The sequence below is a fragment of the Lithobates pipiens genome, unplaced genomic scaffold (assembly GCF_037356315.1).
Source record: "Lithobates pipiens isolate NorthernLeopardFrog02 unplaced genomic scaffold, aLitPip1_a1.2 Scaffold_3, whole genome shotgun sequence".
Taxonomy (NCBI): domain Eukaryota; kingdom Metazoa; phylum Chordata; class Amphibia; order Anura; family Ranidae; genus Lithobates; species Lithobates pipiens.
In genome coordinates, this window is record NW_027507790.1 from 270445598 (window position 1) to 270468011 (window position 22414).

The 22414-nt window shown below is 46.4% G+C and overlaps 1 protein-coding gene across 5 annotated transcripts in view; it reads left to right on the forward strand.

Moving 5' to 3' along the window:
* The window catches only part of RUSC2 (RUN and SH3 domain containing 2), a 117037-nt gene that overhangs the window by 4363 nt on the left and 90260 nt on the right, over positions 1–22414 (forward strand). Inside the window, exon 1 of one of the 5 annotated variants that reach the window (XM_077463173.1) lies at positions 19322–19375. The exons of the other annotated variants lie outside the window; for them this stretch is intronic. The gene's annotated coding sequence lies outside the window, so the exon portion shown is untranslated. Of the gene's footprint in view, positions 1–19321; positions 19376–22414 lie in introns of those variants that run through there. 5 annotated transcript variants of the gene reach the window in all.

Here is a 22414-nt window from a genome sequence, read left to right on the forward strand (position 1 = left end):
CAGTGTCCGTTGAGTATGAGCCTGTCATTCGCTCGCTCCATCCCTTCCCCCACCAGGCTGCGCGAATCTCCACAGGCACCCCACCCTGCCCATCACATACTCCCAGCTCTCATCCGTTTCCAGCCGCAAGCAATGGAAGATTGTTGCTGGTTGGATTTAAAATTACTCTGTCTGTCTGTCTATCTATCTATCTGTCTGTCTATCTATCCTCTCTCTTCCATCTCTCTTTATCTCTATGCCTATCTCCTGCTCTCACTCTCCCTTTCTTGTCTCTCTCTATTATTATCTCTCTGCTTTGCTCTCCTTCTTCCCCTGCCTTTCCCTCTCTATTCTCCTCTCCTCTCCTCTTTCTATTATTCCTCCTCTCTCTTCCCCTGCCTCTACTCCTTCTATTCTCTCTGTCTTCTCTCTCTCTTTTCTCCCTCTCCTCTCTCTCTCCTCTCCCTCTCTTCTCCCTCCCCCCTCTCTCTCTCTCCTCCCTAATTCTTATTTTTCCCTCTCTTTTATTCTCTCCTCTCTCCTATTTGTCTTCTCTCCCCCTCCCTCCCTCTCTCCTCTCTTCCTCTCTTCCCTTCTCCTCCCTCTCTTATTTCTCTCCTCTCCCCACCCCTCTCTCCCCCCTCTCTCTCCTCCTCCCTCTCTCTCCTCTTTTCTCCTCTCTCTCTCTCTCCCCCCTCTCTCTCTCCTCTCTCTCTTCTCCTCCCTCTCTTATTTCTCTCCTCCCCCTCTCTCTTCTCCTCCCTCTCTTATTTCTCTCCTCTCCCCCCAACCCTCTCTCTCTCTTCTCCTCCCTCTCTTATTTCTCTCCTCACCCACCACCCCCTCTCTCTCTTCTCCTCCCTCTCTTATTTCATTCCTCTCCCCCCACCCCATCTCTCTCTCTCTCTCTTCTCCTCCCTCTCTTATTTCTTTCCTCTCCCCCACCCCTCCTCTCTCTCCCTTCTCCTCCCTCTCTTATTTCTCTCCTCTCCCCCCACCCCTCTCTCTCTTCTCCTCCCTCTCTTATTTCTCTCCTCATCCACCACCCCCTCTCTCTCTTCTCCTCCCTCTCTTATTTCTTTCCTCTCCCCCCACCCCCTCTCTCTCTCTCTCTCTCTCTCTTCTCCTCCCTCTCTTATTTCTTTCCTCTCCCCCACCCCCTCTCTCTCTCTCTCTTCTCCTCCCTCTCTTATTTCTCTCCTCTCCCCCCACCCCCTCTCTCTCTCTCTCTTCTCCTCCCTCTCTTATTTCTCTCCTCTCCCCCCACTCCCTCTCTCTCTTCTCCTCCCTCTCTTATTTCTTTCCTCTCCCCCCACTCCCTCTCTCTCTTCTCCTCCCTCTCTTATTTCTTTCCTCTCCCCCCACTCCCTCTCTCTCTCTCTCTTCTCCTCCCTCTCTTATTTCTCTCCTCTCCCCCCACCTCTCTCTTATCTGGGCTGATGTCAGGAATATGAATCTCTTACAGAATGAGATGCTCCATGAACAGGTGGACAGTGCACGGTGCATGCGCAGCCCGGAGCAGAAGAGCGATCACAGACTTGCACATTATCAAGTTTATTCATTAGGACAAGCCAGGAGAGGGCGATGTGTAATGTGCTGTAATCCCCGGCGACCAATCAGAGTTCAGCGTACTGCAGTCAGAAGCGTAAAATACGATATCTGTTTTTTGCGGCTTACTGTAGTCTGCACATCTTTCTTGCTGTGTCCATTCACACCTTAGAGCAGCATTAAACCCAAAGCCAAAAATTTAATATATTGCAGCTTACCAATCGTTAGATGTGATGGCTGCATTTGTTTTCTTTTTTTTTTTAGACTTTTTTCACTCCCCTACTCTGGATGAAGGAGCACTGGAAGCACCTTTGGACAGAAGAATTGTTAGTTTGGGGGGGATAGGGAATGTCCGATGTACTAGCAGATTTAAATACACTAACAAATTGAAATATTTGCTTTTGGGGTTTAATACCTCTTTAATACCAACAGCCCTATACAGTGGGGGAAAATAATGATTTGATCCCCTGCTGATTTTGTAAGTTTGCTCACTTACAAAGAAATGAGGGATCTATCATTTTTATCATAGGTGTATTTTAAATGGTAGAGACGGAATATCAACCAAAAAATCCAGAAAAAAAAAACACAGGATACAAATGTTATAAACCGAGTTGCAGTTCAGTGAGTAAAATAAGTATTTGATCCCCCAAGCAAAACATGACTCAGTACTTGGTGGGGAAACCCTTGTTGGCAAGTACAGAGGTCGGACGTTTCTTGTAGGTGGTGACCAGGTTTGCAGACATCTCAGGAGGGAGTTTCCGCTCTTCTTTACAGATCTTCTCTAAATCCTTAAGGTTTCTTGGCCGTCCCTTGGCAACTTAAAGTTTCAGCTCGCTCCATAAATCCTCAATGGGATTAAGGTCCAGACCAGTGATGGAGAACCTCGGCACCCCAGATGTTTTGGAACTACATTTCCCATGATGCTCTGGCACTCTTCAGTGTAGTTCAGCATCATGGGAAATGTAGTTCCAAAACATCTGGGGTGCCAAGGTTCACCATCACTGCTCTAGAGACTGATTAGACCACTCCGTGACCTTAACGTGCTTCTTCTTGAGCCACTCCTTTGTTGCCTTGGTGGTATATTTTGGCCCATTTTCCTGCTGGAAGACCCATCCATGACCCATCTTCAGTGTTCTGGCTGAGGGAAGAAGGTTCTCTACCAAGATTTTACAATACATGACCCCAGTCCATTGGCCCCTTAATGTGGCAAAGTCAGCCTGTACCTTTAGCAGAGAAACAGCCCCAAAGCATCACGTTTCCACCTCTGACTGTAGGGATGGTGTCAGGGCCATCTTTAATATTGATTGGACCCTGGGCAAAACTTTTCTTGGGGGACCCCTCCCCAATAAGTTTCGCTCTCCACCTGCTCTGAGACATACTATAAATAGCAGCTAGACTCGAAATCAGATTACTGAATCAGATCAAGACGCTATTGCGATTGGTTGCTAGAGGTTACAGTGTATCATTACCGCTCACTAACTAGTTTCTAGAGATTATAGAACACATTACAGCTCACTGGTTAGTTGCTAGAGGTTACAGCACATAATTTCTGCTTGTTGATTGGTTGCTAGAGGTTACAGTGTATCATTACCGCTCACTAACTGGTTTCTAGAGGTTACAGAACACATTACAGCTCACTGGTTAGTTGCTGGAGGTTACAGCACATCATTTCTGCTTGTTGATTGGTTGCTAGAGGTTACAGTGTATCATTACCGCTCACTAACTGGTTTCTAGAGGTTACAGAACACATTACAGCTCACTGGTTAGTTGCTGGAGGTTACAGCACATCATTTCTGCTTGTTGATTGGTTGCTAGAGATTACTGTGGATATGACCTCAGGGGGGCATGATATACATATCAATGCCGCCGGCCACCTCTATTTACATATCAATGCCGGTAATTTACATGTAAACACAGGGTCTTCAGGTGAGTCATCTGTACACAACAGTAGGGCAGAGCTGGGCAGCATTAGTAGCAGCACTTCACACTGAGATATCAGGACACAGCACAGGACTAAAACCTCAAGGGGTGAGGGAATTTAAACCAGGATAGTTGGCAAGTATGAGGCAGCTGCTTTGGGCCCCACAACAATGACAGGGCCCAAGGCAGCTGCCCCTTTTGCCCTGCCTTAAAAACGGCCCTGGATGGTGTTCTTAGGGTCATAGTCAGCATTTTTATTCTTCCGCCACTCAAGTTAATGCCAAAGAGCTCACTTATGGTCTCCAGAGGGATTCTGGTCGACTCTTCTTTACAGATCTTCTCTAAATCTTTATGGTTTCTTGGCTGTGTCTTGGCAACTCGAAGTTTCAGCTCCCTCCATACATTTTATATAGGATTAAGGTCTGGAGACTGGCTAGGACACTCCATGACCTTAATGTGCTTCTTCTTGAGCCACTCCTTTGTTGCCTTGCCGGTATATTTTGGTTCATTTTCAGACTGGAAGACCCATCCATGACCCATCTTCAGTGTTCTGGCTGAGGGAAGAAGGTTCTCATCCAAGATTTTACAATACATGACCCTACCCATTGACCCCTTAATGTGGCAAAGTCGGCCTGTACCTGTAGCAGAGAAACAGCCCCAAAGCATCACATTTCCACCTCTGTGCTTGACCATAGGGATGGTCCTCTTAGGGTCATAGTCATCATTTTTATTCTTCCGCGACTCAAGTTAATGCCAAAGAGCTCAATTTTGGTCTCATCTGACCACAGCACCTTCTCCCAATCCTTCTCTGAATCATTTAGATGTTCATTGGCATGTGAGGAGGGGGACTCGCTGTGTTTGGAGGAAGAATGCTGACTATGACCCTAAGAGCACCATCCCTACAGTCAAGAATGGAGGTGGAAACATGATGTTTTGGGGCTGTTTCTCTGCTAAAGGTACAGATTGAATTTGCCGCACTGAGGGGCCAAAGGATGGGGCCCCGTATTGTAATATCATGGATGAGAACCTTCTTCCCTCAGCCAGAACACTGAAGATGGGTGGTGGATGGGTCTTCCAGTATGACAAAGACCCAAAACATACCCCCGAGGCAACAAAGGAGTGCCTCAAGAAAGAAGCACATTAAGGTCACGGAGTGGCCCAGCCAGTCTCCAGACCTTAATCCTATAGAAAATTTATGGAGGGAATTGAAACTTTTAGTTGCCAAGCGAAACCCAAGAAACCTTAAAGTGTAAGTACACCTTTACAGAAAATCTGTAAGCTGGACCTACACTGGACCCTGTCCCCATCCCAACCCCCCCCCCCCTGATCCCACCAACCTGGAGTCTGGTAATTGTTCGTCCTAATACATTGGATAGCCGCTTTACCACTCTGGGGATTTGAAATCCTCGTGGCTTTGCGGGTTCTGATTGGTCGGCGACCACCCATTTGATGGCGCAGACCAATTAGAATGCTCCTAAACGTATGTCCCAACAAGGTACATTTTGGAGATAAAGCCGAGGGGATTTCTAAGTGAGACGAAACCTGGTGAGTCAGTGCGGGTAATCACTGCCCTCCGGGGGTGGGGGTGGGGGGGTTCACCTTACAGATTTTTCTGTAAAGGTGAACTTACCCTTTAAGCCCTTGTACACACGGTCGGACATTCCGATGGAAAATGCCCGATCGGACCTTGTTGTCGGATAATCCGACCGTGTGGGGGCTCCATCGGACTGTTTCCATCGGAATATCCGACGGACCAAGTTTTCCAGCTTGGCAATAAAATTTTCCGACAACATGTTTCAATCGGACTTTGTCTGATCATGTGTAGAGAATTACGATTGGACAAAGTGCCACGCATGCTCAGATGAAATTACGAGACCAAAGCTATTGGCTACTAGCCTGAACGTAGTCCCGCCGTAACGAAATTACGTCATCACGTTCTGAACGATCGGATTTTCCGACAACTTTGTCCGACCGTGTGTATGCAACAGTTTCGGACAAAATCCGTCGGAAAAAATCCAACAGATTTGGTTGTCGGAATCTCCGACCGTGCGTACAAGGGCTTAGGATTTAGAGAAGATCTGTAAAGAAGAGTGGACCAAAATCCCTCCTGAGATGTCTGCAAACCCGGTCACCACCTACAAGAAACGTCTGACCTCTGTACTTGCCAACAAGGGTTTTCCCACCAAGTCCTAAATCATGTTTTGCTTGGGGACAGGGCTGGATTAACATAGGGACTATTGGAGCTGCAGCTCCAGGCCCCTACCATAATATAGGCCCAGCCACCCAAAAAGAACACACTGCTCATGAAAAGCAATGGGCCAACAGAGTTCTCCGCTGACGGGGCCCTGCATTCCGCATGAGCAGGGTGGTGGGATTGATAATGGGCGCCGCATGAGCAGTCTTAACGGAAGCCTGGGGCACGCCATTGCAAGGCTCTTGCAGAATTCTGGGCCTTCCATAGTGTTAGGCCCGCTCGGCTGCACTCTTTCACCTCAGAGTGCACGGCCCTTACGGCAACCTGGCAAGTCAAATGCCAGGCTTCCCTAAGTTGGCATGCGTCCTTTGGAGTTTGAATGAATCCCAACACAGGCTCTTTGAAACACAGAAGGGTGCCCAGTAAAAGGTCCACCATAATCCTCAGCACCAAGCACATGATGCTCTTAATCCGGCCCTGCTTGGAGATCAAAAACGTATTTTACTCACTGAACTGCAACTTAATTTATAACATTTGTTTTATTGTTTTTTTCTGTATTTTTGGATGCTATTCCGTCTCTATCATTGACTATCATCAGTGGTTAGGAGTTTGGGAGCAACCCAAGGTGCTGCACAGGACCCTGCCTGGCCCCTCCCATTAGAAGCCCCCTTTATTTCCAGGGACAGGCCTTCCTTCAGTTCATTCATAACATGTACAGCATGAACAGTCCCCAATCTGAATAGATATAAGACACTTGGAACCAGCAGATTAAACAGTGTACAATATTCAGCAGGCTTTTCACAGTGCCTGTGGGCAGGCTAAACCTAGATGAATAAATATCCGCCATGTCATGTCTATGGCCAGCTTAATGTTTGTTGCAGTAAAGCAGCGACATGTGGTGAAGGCCCTCTAACACATCGGCAGACAGAATCGTTTCATCATCTCAGATTCCAATGGAAAATTCAGTTAAGAGGCAATTGCTTTAGTTCAATACAGTCCCTTCCCAAGGCTCCGACAGATATTGAATTCCTGTTTAGTTAAAACTCATACTATTGTATTAGCTGTGAAGTGAATCTGCCATACATGACGCTCGGTCACAGGGTTATAAGAAACTGGCGATTTTTATTTTTCTCAAATGAATACTGCTATTGCCGAGTAGCCTGCAGTGGAAAAAAAAAATCACCCTTTTTAACCCTTTAACCCTTCTGACCAGGGCCGGGACAAGGGGTGGGCAGGAGGGACGGCTGCCCCTGGTGCAATGGTATATTGCTGGGGTAGGGGGCACCCTGAGCCTAACCCTAAGGGAAAGTGGGGGGGGGGGGCGCAGTTTGGCATCTTTGCCCTGGGTGCTGGATGACCTTGTCCCGGCACTGCTTCTGACACTACAAAAGAAAGCTGCATTTAGTCTGGAGCTCGGATCTGCTCCATGCCTGGATCCTGCCAATAATGTTCTACACGATTACTCCCAACATGAATTTAGTATGACACTAAAGATTTATTAGGACATACAGTGCATCCGGAAAGTATGCACAGCGCTTCACTTTTTCCACATTTTTTTATGTTACAGCCTTATTCCAAAATGGATTTAATTCATTCTTTTCCTCAAAAAAAGAAAGTCTAAATATATAAGTGAAGATGTATAGCAGTTTCCACATATATGATCATCTTATAATAAAATGAATTGCGTGAAGAAACATCAAACACACGTGACTTTTGTGCTCGCAGTATCTTCAGGTGACTTGTGCGCTCCCCCTCAAGGGTCCTCAAGGGTCCCCACTCACCGGATCCTGTCACCCCCTACAGGGGTAATATGCGTATACTCCCACTCTATTTGACCAGTATCGCCAGGTGTCCTCTGTGTAGGCTCCAGAGATGCCCCATAGGCTCCAGGTTGGGTGGGCGTAGGCGTTAATGTAATCCACATAGAGGAAAAAAAATAAAAAATCAGCTCCCATCAGGCATGTACTGGCTATCAGGACTTCTGGGAGTTTCCCGGTGGGCCGATGGCTCAGTGGGCCACTCTGATGTAAGGGGGCTGGTGATGGGACACTCTGATGTAAGGGGGCTGGTGATGGGACACTCTGATGTAAGGGGGTGGTGATGGCACACTCTGATGTAAGGGGGTGCTGATGGGACACTCTGATGTAAGGGGGCTGCTGATGGGACACTCTGATGTAAGGGGGTGCTGATGGGACACTCTGATGTAAGGGGGCTGCTGATGGGACACTCTGATGTAAGGGGGTGCTGATGGGACACTCTGATGTAAGGGGGCTGCTGATGGGACACTCTGATGTAAGGGGGCTGCTGATGGGACACTCTGATGTAAGGGGGCTGCTGATGGGACACTCTGATGTAAGGGGGTGCTGATGGGACACTCTGATGTAAGGGGGCTGGTGATGGGACACTCTGATGTAAGGGGGCTGGTGATGGGACACTCTGATGTAAGGGGGTGGTGATGGCACACTCTGATGTAAGGGGGTGCTGATGGGACACTCTGATGTAAGGGGGCTGCTGATGGGACACTCTGATGTAAGGGGGCTGCTGATGGGACACTCTGATGTAAGGGGGTGCTGATGGGACACTCTGATGTAAGGGGGTGCTGATGGGACACTCTGATGTAAGGGGGCTGCTGATGGGACACTCTGATGTAAGGGGGTGCTGATGGGACACTCTGATGTAAGGGGGTGCTGATGGGACACTCTGATGTAAGGGGGTGCTGATGGGACACTCTGATGTAAGGGGTGCTGATGGGACACTCTGATGTAAGGGGGCTGCTGATGGGACACTCTGATGTAAGGGGGCTGCTCATGGGACACTCTGATGTAAGGGGGCTGATCATGGGACACTCTGATGTAAGGGGGTGCTGATGGGACACTCTGATGTAAGGGGGCTGCTCATGGGACACTCTGATGTAAGGGGGCTGATCATGGGACACTCTGATGTAAGGGGGTGCTCATGGGACACTCTGATGTAAGGGGGCTGCTGATGGGACACTCTGATGTAAGGGGGTGCTGATGGGACACTCTGATGTAAGGGGGTGCTGATGGGACACTCTGATGTAAGGGGTGCTGATGGGACACTCTGATGTAAGGGGGCTGCTGATGGGACACTCTGATGTAAGGGGGCTGATCATGGGACACTCTGATGTAAGGGGGCTGCTCATGGGACACTCTGATGTAAGGGGGCTGATGGGACACTCTGATGTAAGGGGGTGCTGATGAGACACTCAAAATATAAGTGGGCCAGTCTGGATGAAGTCCAGGGCCAAATTTCTGTCCCAGTCCAGTCCTGGCTCCCATAGTGTAGTATGAAAGTCGAAAAATTCAGTTTATTTAAAATAAGTATTTAAAAAGACCAATCTAGTATAAAAACAAGCCGTATACATGTGTCTACCAAAACCCCTTCCGTGTAGCAACCAGCTAGACAGAGCATGGACAAACTGCTTGTAAGAACCGGAGAAGGGGGACAGCAGCGGCGGCGTGCGTTCCAGCTGCGTTCCACCCGCCCGGAAATTACGTAGTGTGCGTGGCTCCGCGGTACGCATTTTTGTCATAGACGTTTTCGGCGACAGCGTCCTCCATCACCCGTAAATGGAAGACATTTGGAACCACCAGGACTCCCCCTAGAGTGGGCCGCCCGACCAAACATGAGCGATCGGGGGAGAAGAGCCTTAGACAGAGAGGTGACCAAGAACCCGATGGTCATTCTGACAGAGCTCCAGAATTTCTCTGTGGAGAGAGGAGAACCTTCCAGTAGAACAACCATCTCTGCAGCACTCCACCAATCAGGCCTTTATGGTAGAGTGGCCAGGCGGAAGCCACTAAAAAGGCACAGGACAGCCTCGCCTGGAGTTTGAAAGAAGAAACCTGAAGGACTCCTAGACCATGAGAAACAAAATTCTCTGGTCTGATGAAACAAAAGATTGAACTCTTTGGCCTGAATGGCAAGCGCCATGTCTGGAGGAAACCAACCACCGCTCATCACCTGGCCAATACCATCCCTACAGTGAAGCATGGTGGTGGCAGCATCATTCTATGGGGTTGTTTTTCAGCTGCAGGAACTGGGAGACTAGTCAGGATGGAGGGAAAGATGAATGCAGCAATATACAGAGACATCCTTGATGAAAACCTGCTCCTGGACCTCAGACTGGGGTGAAGGTTCATCTTCCAAAAGGACAACGACCCCTCAGCACACAGCCAAGATAACAAAGGAGTGGCTACAGGACAACTCTGTGAATGTCCTTGAGTGGCCCAGCCAGAGCCCAGACTTGAACCCGATTGGACATCTCTGGAGAGATCTGAAAATGGCTGTACACCGACACAGCGACGCTCCTCATCCAATCTGATGGAGCCTGAGAGGTCCTACAAAGAACAATGGGAGAAACTGCCCAAAAATAGGTGTGCCAAGCTTGTAGCATCATACTCAACAAGACTGGAGGCTGCAATTGGTGCCAAAGGAGCTTCACCAAATTTTTTTTATTTTTTTATTTTTAATAAATTTGCAAAGATTTCAAACAAACTTCTTTCACGTTGTCATTCTGGGGAATTGTTTGTAGAATTTTGAGGAAATAAATCCATTTTGGAATGAGGCTGTAACATAATAAAATGTGGAAAAAGCGAAGCGCTGTGAATACTTTCCGGATGCATTGTACTCCGTGCTGCCAGTGAATTGATTCATACGTGCGTGCTCTTTTCTTTGTAACTCATCTCCTTATAATATATCTAAACCTAAGAACAAAAATGTAATATATTGCAGCTTACCAAACTTTAGAAATGGTGGCATTACAGTGCCTTGAAAAAGTATTAATACCCCTTAACATTTTCCACATTTGTATCATGTTACAACCAAAAACTTAAATGTATTTTATTGGGTTTTTATATGATAGACCAACACACAGTGCCACATAATTGTGAAGTGGAAAGAAAATGACAATTACAAATAAATATGTGAAAAGTGTGGGGGGGGGGGTACATTTTTATTCAGCCCCCATTACTCTGATACCCCTAACTAAAATCTAGTGGAACCAACTGCCCTCAGAAATCACCTAATTAGTAAATAAAGTCCACCTGTGTGTAATTTAATCTCAGTATAAATACAGCTGTTCTGTGAAGCCCTCAGAGGTTTTTTAGAGAACCTTAGTGAACAAACAGCATCATGAAGGCCACGGAACACACCAGACAGGTCAGGGATAAAGTTGTGGAGAAGTATAAAGCAGGGTTAGGTTCTAAAAAAAATATCCCAAGCTTTGAACATCTCATGGAGCTCTGTTCAATCCATCATCCGAAAATGGGAAGAGTATGGCACAACTGCAAACCTACCAAGACATGGCCGTCCACCTAAACTGACCGGCCGGGCAAGGAGAGCATTCATCAGAGAAGCAGCCAAGAGGCCCATGGTAACTCTGGAGGAGCTGCAGAGATCCACAGCTCAGGGGGGAGAATCTGTCCACAGGACAACTATTAGTCGTGCTCTCCACAAATCTGCCCTTTATGGAAGAAGAAAGACATTGCTGAAGGAAAGTCATAATAAGTCCTGTTTGTAGTTGGCGAGAAGCCATGTGGAGGACACAGCAAACATGCGGAAGAAGATGATCTGGTCAGATGAGACCAAAGTTGAACTTTTTGGGCTAAAAGCAAAACACTATGTGTGGGGAAATCTAACACTGCACATCACCCTGAACACACCATCTCCACCGTGAAACATGGTGGTGGTAGCATTATGTTGTGGGGATGCTTTTCTTCAGCAGGGACAGGGAAGCTGGTCAGAGTTGATGGGAAGATGGATGGAGCCAAATACAGGACAATCTTAGAAGAAATTCTGTAATGCATCCTGGTACACACGGCCGGATTTTCAGATGGAAAATGTTCAATGGGAGCTTTTGATCGGAAATTCCAACCGTGTGTAGGGCTCCATCGGACATTTCCCATCTGAATTTCCATCGCACAAAATTGGAGATCTGGATCTCAGATTTTCCGACCAACAAAAACCGTTGTCGGAAATTCCGATCGTGTGTACACAATTCCGACGCACAAAGTTCCACGCATGCTCGGAATCAAGCAGAAGAGCCACACTGGCTATTGAACTTCATTTTTCTGGGCATGTCGTACGTGTTGTACGGCACTGCGTTCTTGAAGGTCGAAATTTCTGACCAATTTTGTGTGACCGTGTGTATGCAAGACAAGTTTGAGCCAACATCCGTTGGAAAAAATCCCATGGATTTTGTAGTCGGACTGGCTGGTCGTGTGTACGCTGCATTAGAGTCTACAAAAGACTTGAGACTGGAGAGGAGGTTCACCTTCCAGCAGGACAACGACCCGAAACATACAGCCAGAGCTTTAGAGGCAGAAAAAAAACAGTCAAACGCTCCTTAAAAGTGGCGTTTTTGACACCTAGCGTGCATGAGGCTTTGATCGTAAATTTAACCTCTTGACACCCACATGATGCAAAGAGGGCGGGCTTTAATGCCCACATGCCACACATATGTACCCATGCCCGCAGAGGTTCCTGTGCTGAGAACATGTGTGCCCAGCACAGCGACTGAGACAGCTCCTGGTCTCTCGTAATGATCGGGAGTCAGTGGGACCTGCTCACAATCATATGACCACTTTGACAGACAATCAGACCTCCTCCCCGGGTGTAATAGCCCAGGGGTGGGAAAGAGATTAACCAAAAGGAACCAATTACAAGAGGTTCATTTTTCCAATTTGTATTCACTTTTGAATCCAATTACTTTTTGCTGTTCTTGCTGGTTGAGTTCACATACTGTATGTGCTGTAATGTGCGTTGCAGTAAAGAAATATTAAACCCAGAAGCAAACATTTATTATATTCCAGATTACCAACTTTTAGATGTGATGGCTGCATTTGTTTTCTTTCTTCTATTTTTATCTGGTGATCCAGCCAGCAAGTCTTTTTTTTTTTTTTACTTCTTCAGATCTGCGATATAGCCGAATGACAGCTACAGAGAGGCCCTAATGTGGGTGACAATAGACGTCCTCCCGTAGTCGAGCGGCCTGCATGCCCCTTGCAGGGCATGTGCAGCGTGCTCTGTGATCAGTGAGTCTATGAGACTCGGCTGATCGCAGATCGGAGTATCCCGACCCCTTACCACGTGATCAGCTGTCAGCCAATGACAGCTCATCATGTAATGTAAACAGAGCCGGTAATTGGCTATTTTTTCTCCTTAGTATTGATAGCCGATCACCGGCTGCTGTCAGAGGGACATCGGTCCCGATCAAGGAGAGCTGCCGCCAGCTCATCTGACACCTGCCAGTGCCACCTACCAGTGCCTACAGTGCCACCCATCAGTGCCACCTATCAGTGTCACCAATCAGTGCCTCATCAACAGTTCTGCCCATCGGTGTAACCTACCAGTGCCCATCAGTATCACCTACCAGTGCCCATCAGTGTTGCCTATCAGTGCCCATCAGTGCCATCTATCAGTGGTACCTATCAGTAACACCATCAGTGCCACCAATCAGGGCCCATCGGTGCTGCCTTATCTGTGCCCATCAGTGCCACCAATCAGGGCCCATCGGTGCTGCCTTATCTGTGCCCATCAGTGCCGCCTTATCTGTGCCTATCAGTGCCACCTTATCAGTGCCTATAAGTGCCGCCTTATCAGTGCCTATCAGTACCGCCTTATCTGTGCCTATCAGTTCCCACCAGTGCAGCCTATCAGTGCCCACCAGAGCAGCCTATCAGTGCCCACCAGAGCAGCCTATCAGTGCCCACCAGTGCCGCCTCATCAATGAAGGAGAAAAAATTACCTGTTTTCTAAATTTTATAACAAACTATGAAACATGATTTCTTTTTTTTTTATTCAAAATTTTCCTTTTTTTTGTTTGTTTAGCAAAAAATAAAAACACCAGCTGTGATTAAATACCACCAAAAGAAGCTCTATTTGTGGGGAAAAAAATGCTAAAAATTTCGTACAGTGTTGTATGACCGCGCAATTGTCATTCAAAGTGCTTCAGCACTGAAAGCTGAAAATTGGTCTGGGCAGGAGGTGGGTTTAAGTGCCCAGTAACCAAGTGGTCAAAAGAACAAGCTCTCTTGCAGTGACATAGATGAGACGAACCATTTGCCACTGACAGGGGTGCTTACATTGATCAGCTTTAATTTATTCTTGTAAAACTTTTATCTCAAAAAAGAAAAAAAAATTGCTGTAACTTATTATGAAATATTATCTGGAGTTTGGTTTTGATTTGTTTGAGCATCTAAATCTGCTAGTACGTCTAACACTCCATGGGTCTGCATGGGAGAGTCTGGTAATCAGCCTAATTTGTCTGCAAGGGGCAAATTGTCCTTCTGAGCTCACTTACCATATCTCTGTAGTAGTCAGTCTCCTGTATGAACTGCAAGTTCCAGCATGTTGCTGTGAGTCAGAGTACTGGATACCGAAGCAGTGGAGCGAGCAATTGTTAGCATGTGAGCTGTCTGCAGGAGTAACCGCTTTCCAATGAGTCACCCCATATTTCTGGTGTTTTATTAGACACGTGTCTATTATGTCACCATGTTTACCTCATTACTGAGAATAATACCTGGATGAGCTGCTGCTTATAATACACCAATATGTCCAAACATAGCACACAGTCCATGAATATGGTTCCATATTGGGTTGTAGGTAACTTGTTTTTGCCCTACCTGTTGAAAACTCCCTTTAAAGGGGGTGTTGGTACAATTTCCTGTTTGGCCACTAGGCGGCACCCTCCCCATAGAGCAAGAGTGGGTTACATTAAGGAGAAGGAGGACTTGGGGCAGGGAGTTGAGAGAACAGGAGTGGGACTCCAGAGCTGGTCCCCCATGGGACTTGGTGGGGCTTATTCTACAGAGATGTAGAGCTTCCAGTTATTGCTATTCCCCAGGTTGGGAATACCTGGAGAGACCCTGGTGCCCAGGATAAGATGGAGGTTGGGTACAGAACATAGAAAGCCCAACCTGGAAAGTGCTCATGATTGCTACCATATTGGTGAATAGTTGTATGCCCTGAGGTTGTCTACCTTAAAGTTGCAGATGTAAAGCTTTAAAAACCTCTTGGACTCGCATCTTTTTGATACCAACAGCCTATCTTTGGAACTGGTACCTGGCTCGGCGGGTGAAGTTTAGGGCATGGTAATGAACATTTGCTGGGGGATGTATGCTATATGCGGGGACTCACACTAACCTGAAATAGGTTTTTTGTAGGAGGATGAAACATTATGGTCCATGTTCTTTTGGCCCTCTCTACACTTCTCTAGGTCATAAAACTATGGAGCCCCCTTTCTTCATGGTCCTCCCTGACTATGTGAGTTGCCCGCCCCTCTGCTGGGTCTCCTGATTGGAGAACCCTTGTGTTAAAATCCAGGGCTGTAGAGTCAGTTCTCTGTCTGTAGCTTTAGGGTTCAGTTTCTCCTCATTGTTTGGGCATTGGATCTTCTGTGTTGTGATTCTCCTGGCTCTGAGGCTTCCCATAGCCTGGTCACAGTTTCTTAGCTCAATCCTTTCCTAATCCTGTTCTACTGTAGATTGAACCCCCCTTATCTTTTGCCAATCCAAACCCCTAAATCCAATTAGTCTTGATTACATGGCCCTGAGCCTTCTTGGTTGAGGTCACATTTCACTGAACCCCCCTGAACTATGGCTGGATGTCTGTGAGTCAACTTTGATCATAGCCATCTGACCCTAGGTCCACACACAGCCATGGTTACCTGTTTCTGGGTTTCTGGGTCTCCCTTCCCTTTCTAGCCAGGAACTTGACTTTCCTCTTGGTCCAGATCTCCTGTCTTATTGTCCCTCTTTCTCCCTTATGTCTAATTCCCTCTTGATCCTGGTACATTTTATAATCCTATTAGTCCTGATCAACTGCCTCTTAGTCCCCCCCAAGTCACAGTCACCTGCCTGTGAGACCCTTTAGTACTTTTTACCAAATCTCAAGACCCTTTGGTCCTGACCGGTTTTCCCATCGTAAAAAAAAAAAATCTGAAGGTTTTTCCGACGGAGTTCCGATGGAATCCGCTAAAACTGTCTTGCATACACACAATCACACCAAAGTCCGACCGTCAAGAATGCGGTGACGTACAACACGTACGACGGGACTAGAAAAAGGAAGTTCAATAGTCAGTAGCCAATAGCTTCTGTCTCGTACTTGCTTCAGAGCGTGTGTCGTTTTTGGTACGTCGGAACAGAATACAGACCAGAGGTTTTCCTGATAGGAATTGGTTCCATCTGAAATATTTAGAACATGTTCTATTTCTTGGTCCCTCAGAATTTTCGAAGTAGAAAGTCCAATGGGGCATAAACACGGTCGGAATATACGATGAAAAGCTCCCGTCTGATTTTTTCTGTCTGACATTCCGCTCATGTGTACGGGGCATAAGTCTTCTCCTCATTTCTTGATTTTCTTCTTTTCCACAGACCCGCGTCTCAGTACACACTTTGTCTTTGGTTACATGAATGAGTCATTTTAGCCCCAGTGAGCTGTCTGAATCCTCTTGATCCTAGTCAAGTGTTCCATTTTCCTTTCAGTATTTCCACTGTCCATGGCTCCATCTCAGTGTGCCCTTTGATCCTGGTAACAGGTCTAATTCCCCTCAGGTCTGGTCACATGTTTGAGTACCCCTAATTCTGGCCCTCTACCTCAGTGTGCTCGTTGGTCCTGGTCTCATTTCTGAGCCCCCTCAGTTTTGGTCATATATCTGAGTCTCTTTTGTTCTGACCAACTGTCTTATGCAGGCCATACACGGTCGAATTTCGAACGAATTTTCTTTTCAAAATCAGAAAATTCGTTTTTTTTTGTGATCCGATGATGCCACCATTGATTTTCGAAATTCGGCCGACCAAGCCTTCAATTTCATCTCATGTTGCTACAGAAAAGAATTTTCTTGGCTGGGAATCTTCTTTTCTCTCTGTAAATTTTCTTTTATCTCCGTACATTTTCTTACGTTTCTCGCACGATTCTCCCATCATTGATTAGAAAATCGTTTGTTTTTCTAAAAATTTCCAACATGTCCGATTCCTCAAATTAAATTTCCGCACGAAAATCGACTGTTGCTGCAGCCCACTAATGGTGCGAAATTCATACGAAAATTCTTAGATACGATTTTCGAAAGAAAATTCTTTCGAAATTCGAACCGTGTATGGCCGGCGTTAGTCTTAGTCATTCCCACTGTACATGTCTTGGTTTGTCCTTTGGTCCTGGTCACATGTCAGAGTCCCCTAAGTTCTGATCACCTGTCTGAGTCCCCTTGGTTCTGGTCACTGGTCTAAGTCCCCTTGGTTCTGGTCACTGGTCTAAGTCCCTTGGTTCTGGTCACTGGTCTAAGTCCCCTTGGTTCTGGTCACTGGTCTAAGTCCCCTTGGTTCTGGTCACTGGTCTAAGTCCCCTTGGTTCTGGTCACTGGTCTAAGTCCCTTGGTTCTGGTCACTGGTCTAAGTCCCTTGGTTCTGGTCACTGGTCTAAGTCCCCTTGGCCCTAGTTACTTGTTACCTCCTTTCAGAATTCCAACTGCCATGTGGCACTGATCACCCATTTAAGTCTAAGCTCTGGCCCCCTTCCTGAGTCCCCTCAATTTTGGTCATATATCTGAATCTTCTCAGTTTTGGTCACCTAAGTCCCCTTGGTCCTAGTCAACTGTTCCCTTTCTCTTTCAATATTCCCACTGTCCCTGGCCCCCTATCTTGGTGTGCCCTCTGGTCATAATCATCTGCCTGAATCCCCCTTCAGTTCTTGTCACCTGTTTGCATCTCCTCATTTATGGTCACCTGACTCAGTCCCCTTATTTGGGTCAGACCATCTAAATCCCCTTGGTCCTAGTCTCTTTTGGCATCCCCACTGTCCAAAGTGATCCCTCAGAAGTGGTCATCTGCCTCTATATTTCCTTAGTCATGGCCACCTGTCTGAATCCACTTGGTCCTAGTCAACTGTTCATTTTCTTTTTCAATGTTTCCACTGTCCTTGACACCCTATCTTGGTGTGCCCTTTTCTCATGGTGTGTCTGATTTCCCTAATTTCTGGTCACCTGACCTCTAGTTTCTGGTCACTTTTCTGAGTCCCCTAGTTTTGGATCACTTCTCTGATCCCCCTTCGTCGTAGTCAACTGATCTTCCCTTTTAGATTTCCCACTGTCAATGGCCCCCTATCTTGGTGTAGCCTTTAGTCCGGTCAGTTCTGGTCACCCGTCTGATGGTCCTGGACAACTGTTCTCACGCTGTCCTAGGCCTTCCCTTGGTAGTGGTCACCTGTCTCTTTATCTCCTCAGTCTAAAGCCTAGTACACAATATGAGAAAATCGGACGAACGATGGTCCGATTTTCCACAAAGGTGCATATCATGATGTAACCAAGACTACGTACTACGTACTAGTGTATGGTCGTTCTTTGCTTCCGATCGTGCTCTTTATTTTCTATTCGATTACTTATGTATGATAACTGTACACATTGAATGAAAATCAGAGGTTGTGTTCTCTTATGATAAAAATCTTCTAACTTGCGTTGAGCCAAACACTAGCGAACATCTTCTGGAATCGTTCCTCTTACGGAAATTTTCGTCCAATTTTATTATCTTGTTTACTAGCCATTAGGCTGGGTTCACACATGTGAAAATCGGATGCGGATTAGCCCGCATTGTGTTCGCATGACAGGAGAGTGTAACTGGCTCTCAATGAAGCCGGTTCACACAGCTCCAGGACGGCCGCGGTTTGCATTTAAAAAGGGTCCTGTGCGTCTTTGGTCTCCAATTCAGGTGCGAATTCAGGCCTGATTCGCCCTCTGAATCAGTAAACAGGAACGCACCGCATCCCATGCTGTGAACTTCAGCCGCAGCATATGTGAACCCAGCCTTAGTCACCTGTCTCTGGGTCTTTGTAAGCCTTGTCCTCCTTTTTTCATATTCTGCTGATGCATAGCCCCTGCCTCCTTTGCTATGTGTTGTACTTCTAAGCCCTTGTACACACGGTCGGACATTCCTGACGGAAAATGTCCGATCGGACCGTGTTGTCGGATAATCCGACCGTGTGTGGGCTCCATCGGACTGTTTCCGTCGGAATATCCGACCGACAAAGTTTTAGAGCTGGGCTATAAAACTTTCCGACAACATGATCCGATCGGACTTTGTCCGATTGTGTGTAGAGAATTCCCGATCGGACAAAGTGCCACGCATGCTCAGATCAAATTCCTAGACCAAAGCTATTGGCTACTAGCCTGAACGTAGTCCTGTTGTAACTAAATAACGTCATCACGTTACGTACGATTGGATTTTCCGACAACTTTGTCCGACCGTGTGTATGCAACACCAGTTTCGGACAAAATCCGTCGGACAAAATCCGACGGATTTTGTTGTCGGAATGTCCGACCGTGTGCTAAGGCGTCTTTCTCCAGGCCCCTCCAAGTTTGAGGTCCCTTCTTTTTGGGTCTTTTTTCTGCCAGTCTTTGTTAATCTCTCTTTTTTTTTTTATGAGTTTCTGTCTCTTTTACCTCGATCGGTCAGTTATAGAGCCCTGTTCTGAAATATTATTACATTTTTATACAAACTGCCCTTTTCCGTGAACCTCGCTCTCTTCTCTATTTTCTGGCCCACAGAACCTCCTAGATCATTGCTGGGAGGCCCTGTCTCCATCCTGCTCAGCGGTAGAGTTGGGTTGGGCTTGGCCTGGAATGCCTGTCAGCTGTTGTCATCGTCTATTCCGGTTTAAGCGTTTCAGTCTCTTTCCACTTGTCACCAGAGTCACACACGCCCGGCTTGGCTCTCTACAATATGGGTGAGTTACGGAGGGAGGCAATTATAACTAGTCGTGAAATCTGCAGATGATCTGATCAGGATGGGTAGAGGGCAACTCAGTAGATAACTGCTTATCAGTGATTAACAAGGGATGGGAATGAATGGAACTATTTATTGCTTAATGTATCTGACAATTGCAGAGCGTATTATTCTTAGAAAGCAGTTATAGGTCACAATCCATTGAGTAACCCCCGTAGTATAATCGGGTTATCATTTCACAAATGGTTATTCATGGATGGAGCGATCATTCATACAAGTGATGGTACCATTAATAAACTCAACAACACCTGCTGTTTAAATTGTCTAGCGGTATTGTGCACAGACAATAATAGATTTTTTTGGGGGGGGCTAATACAATAAAATGATGAAAATAATATAAAGCATAGCTGATATGTAAATTATTGCAGAACTTGACCGTAGGATGAATGCCGATGAATGCCGATGAATGCCGGCAGCTTTGTTGTAGTATCAGCTCCTCTGCTGTTTTTTTGGTCACTTCAATCACCAATTTTAGATTTATTTATTAAACTCTTCTTTTATCTAGAGCAGCCATTCTCAACCAGGGTTCCAGATCCAGAGTTCCTTGGGGGGGTTCCCTGAGATGTGTTTGACTGACCTCCCATCTGGTGATGCCTACACAGTTCCTGGGTCAGTGTCACTTGGAAGAGCCAGTGGCATTCCATCGATGATCTTTTAAAGTGTCTGTGAGAGGGATGTTCTGACCACCACTGTATGGGGGTCATTCTTCCCACTGATCATCAATGTAAGAAGCATTCTTCACACTAATCACCAGTGTAAGGGGCATTCTTCCTACTGACCACCAATGTAAGAGGCATTCTTCGCACTGACCACTAATGTAAAGGAGCATTCTTCTCACTGATCACCAATGTAAGGGGAATTCTTCCCACTGACCACCAATGTAAGGAACATTCTTCCCACTGACCACCAATGTAAGGAGCATTCTTCCCACTGACCACCAATGTAAGCGGCATTCTTCTCACTGATCACCAATGTAAGGAACATTCTTCTCACTGATCACCAATGTAATGAGCATTCTTTCCACTGACTACCAATGTAAGGAGCATTCTCTCCACTGACCACCAATGTAATGAGCATTCTCTCCACTGACCACCAATGTAAGGAGCATTCTTCCCACTGACCACCAATGTAAGCGGCAATCTTCTCACTGACCACCAATGTAAAGGAACATTCTTATCACTGATCACCAATGTAAAGGAACATTCTTCTCACTGATCACCAATGTAAGGAACATTCTTCCCACTGACCACCAATGTAATGAGCATTCTCTCCACTGACCACCAATGTAAGGAGCATTCTTCCCACTGACCACCAATGTAAGCGGCATTCTTCTCACTGATCACCAATGTAAGGGACATTCTTCCCACTGATCACCAATGTAATGAGCATTCTTTCCACTGACTACCAATGTAAGGAACATTCTTCTCACTGATCACCAATGTAAGGAACATTCTTCCCACTGACCACCAATGTAAGGAACATTCTTCCCACTGACCACCAATGTAAGCGGCATTCTTCTCACTGATCACCAATGTAAGGAACATTCTTCCCACTGACTACCAATGTAAGGAGCATTCTCTCCACTGACCACCAATGTAAGGAACATTCTTCCCACTGACCACCAATGTAAGGAGCATTCTTCTCACTGATCACCAATGTAAGGAACATTCTTCTCACTGATCACCAATGTAAGGAACATTCTTCTCACTGATCACCAATGTAAGGAACATTCTTCTCACTGATCACCAATGTAATGAGCATTCTTTCCACTGACTACCAATGTAAGGAGCATTCTCTCCACTGACCACCAATGTAATGAGCATTCTCTCCACTGACCACCAATGTAAGGAGCATTCTCTCCACTGACCACCAATGTAATGAGCATTCTCTCCACTGACCACCAATGTAAGGAGCATTCTTCCCACTGACCACCAATGTAAGCGGCAATCTTCTCACTGACCACCAATGTAAAGGAACATTCTTATCACTGATCACCAATGTAAAGGAACATTCTTATCACTGATCACCAATGTAAAGGAACATTCTTCTCACTGATCACCAATGTAAGGAACATTCTTCCCACTGACCACCAATGTAATGAGCATTCTTTCCACTGACTACCAATGTAAGGAGCATTCTCTCCACTGACCACCAATGTAAGGAGCATTCTTCCCACTGACCACCAATGTAAGCGGCATTCTTCTCACTGATCACCAATGTAAGGAACATTCTTCCCACTGACCACCAATGTAAGCGGCATTCTTCTCACTGATCACCAATGTAAGGAACATTCTTCCCACTGACTACCAATGTAAGGAGCATTCTCTCCACTGACCACCAATGTAAGGAACATTCTTCCCACTGACCACCAATGTAAGCGGCATTCTTCTCACTGATCACCAATGTAAGGAACATTCTTCCCACTGATCACCAATGTAAGGAGCATTCTTCCCACTGACCACCAATGTAAGGAGCATTCTCTCCACTGACCACCAATGTAATGAGCATTCTCTCCACTGACCACCAATGTAATGAGCATTCTCTCCACTGACCACCAATGTAAGGAGCATTCTTCCCACTGACCACCAATGTAAGCGGCAATCTTCTCACTGACCACCAATGTAAAGGAACATTCTTATCACTGATCACCAATGTAAAGGAGCATTCTTCCCACTGATCCTCAATGTAAGGAGCGTTCTTCCCACTGACCACCAATGTAATGCCCGTACACACAATCGTAAATTCCACTAGCAAAAGTCCAATGAGAGCTATTGGTCGAAAAATGTGATTGTGTGTATGTTCCATCGGACTTTTGCTGGCGGAATTTCGGCCAGCAAAAGATTGAGAGCAGGTTCTCAATTTTTCGGTCGGAAAAAATAAACTTCTCCCCTCAGAGAACCGAGCACTCACTTTGGCTGGGGGGACGAGCCTGCCCCCTAGTGGTCACAGGGCGAAGTGACGTTACATAACGTTATTTCGC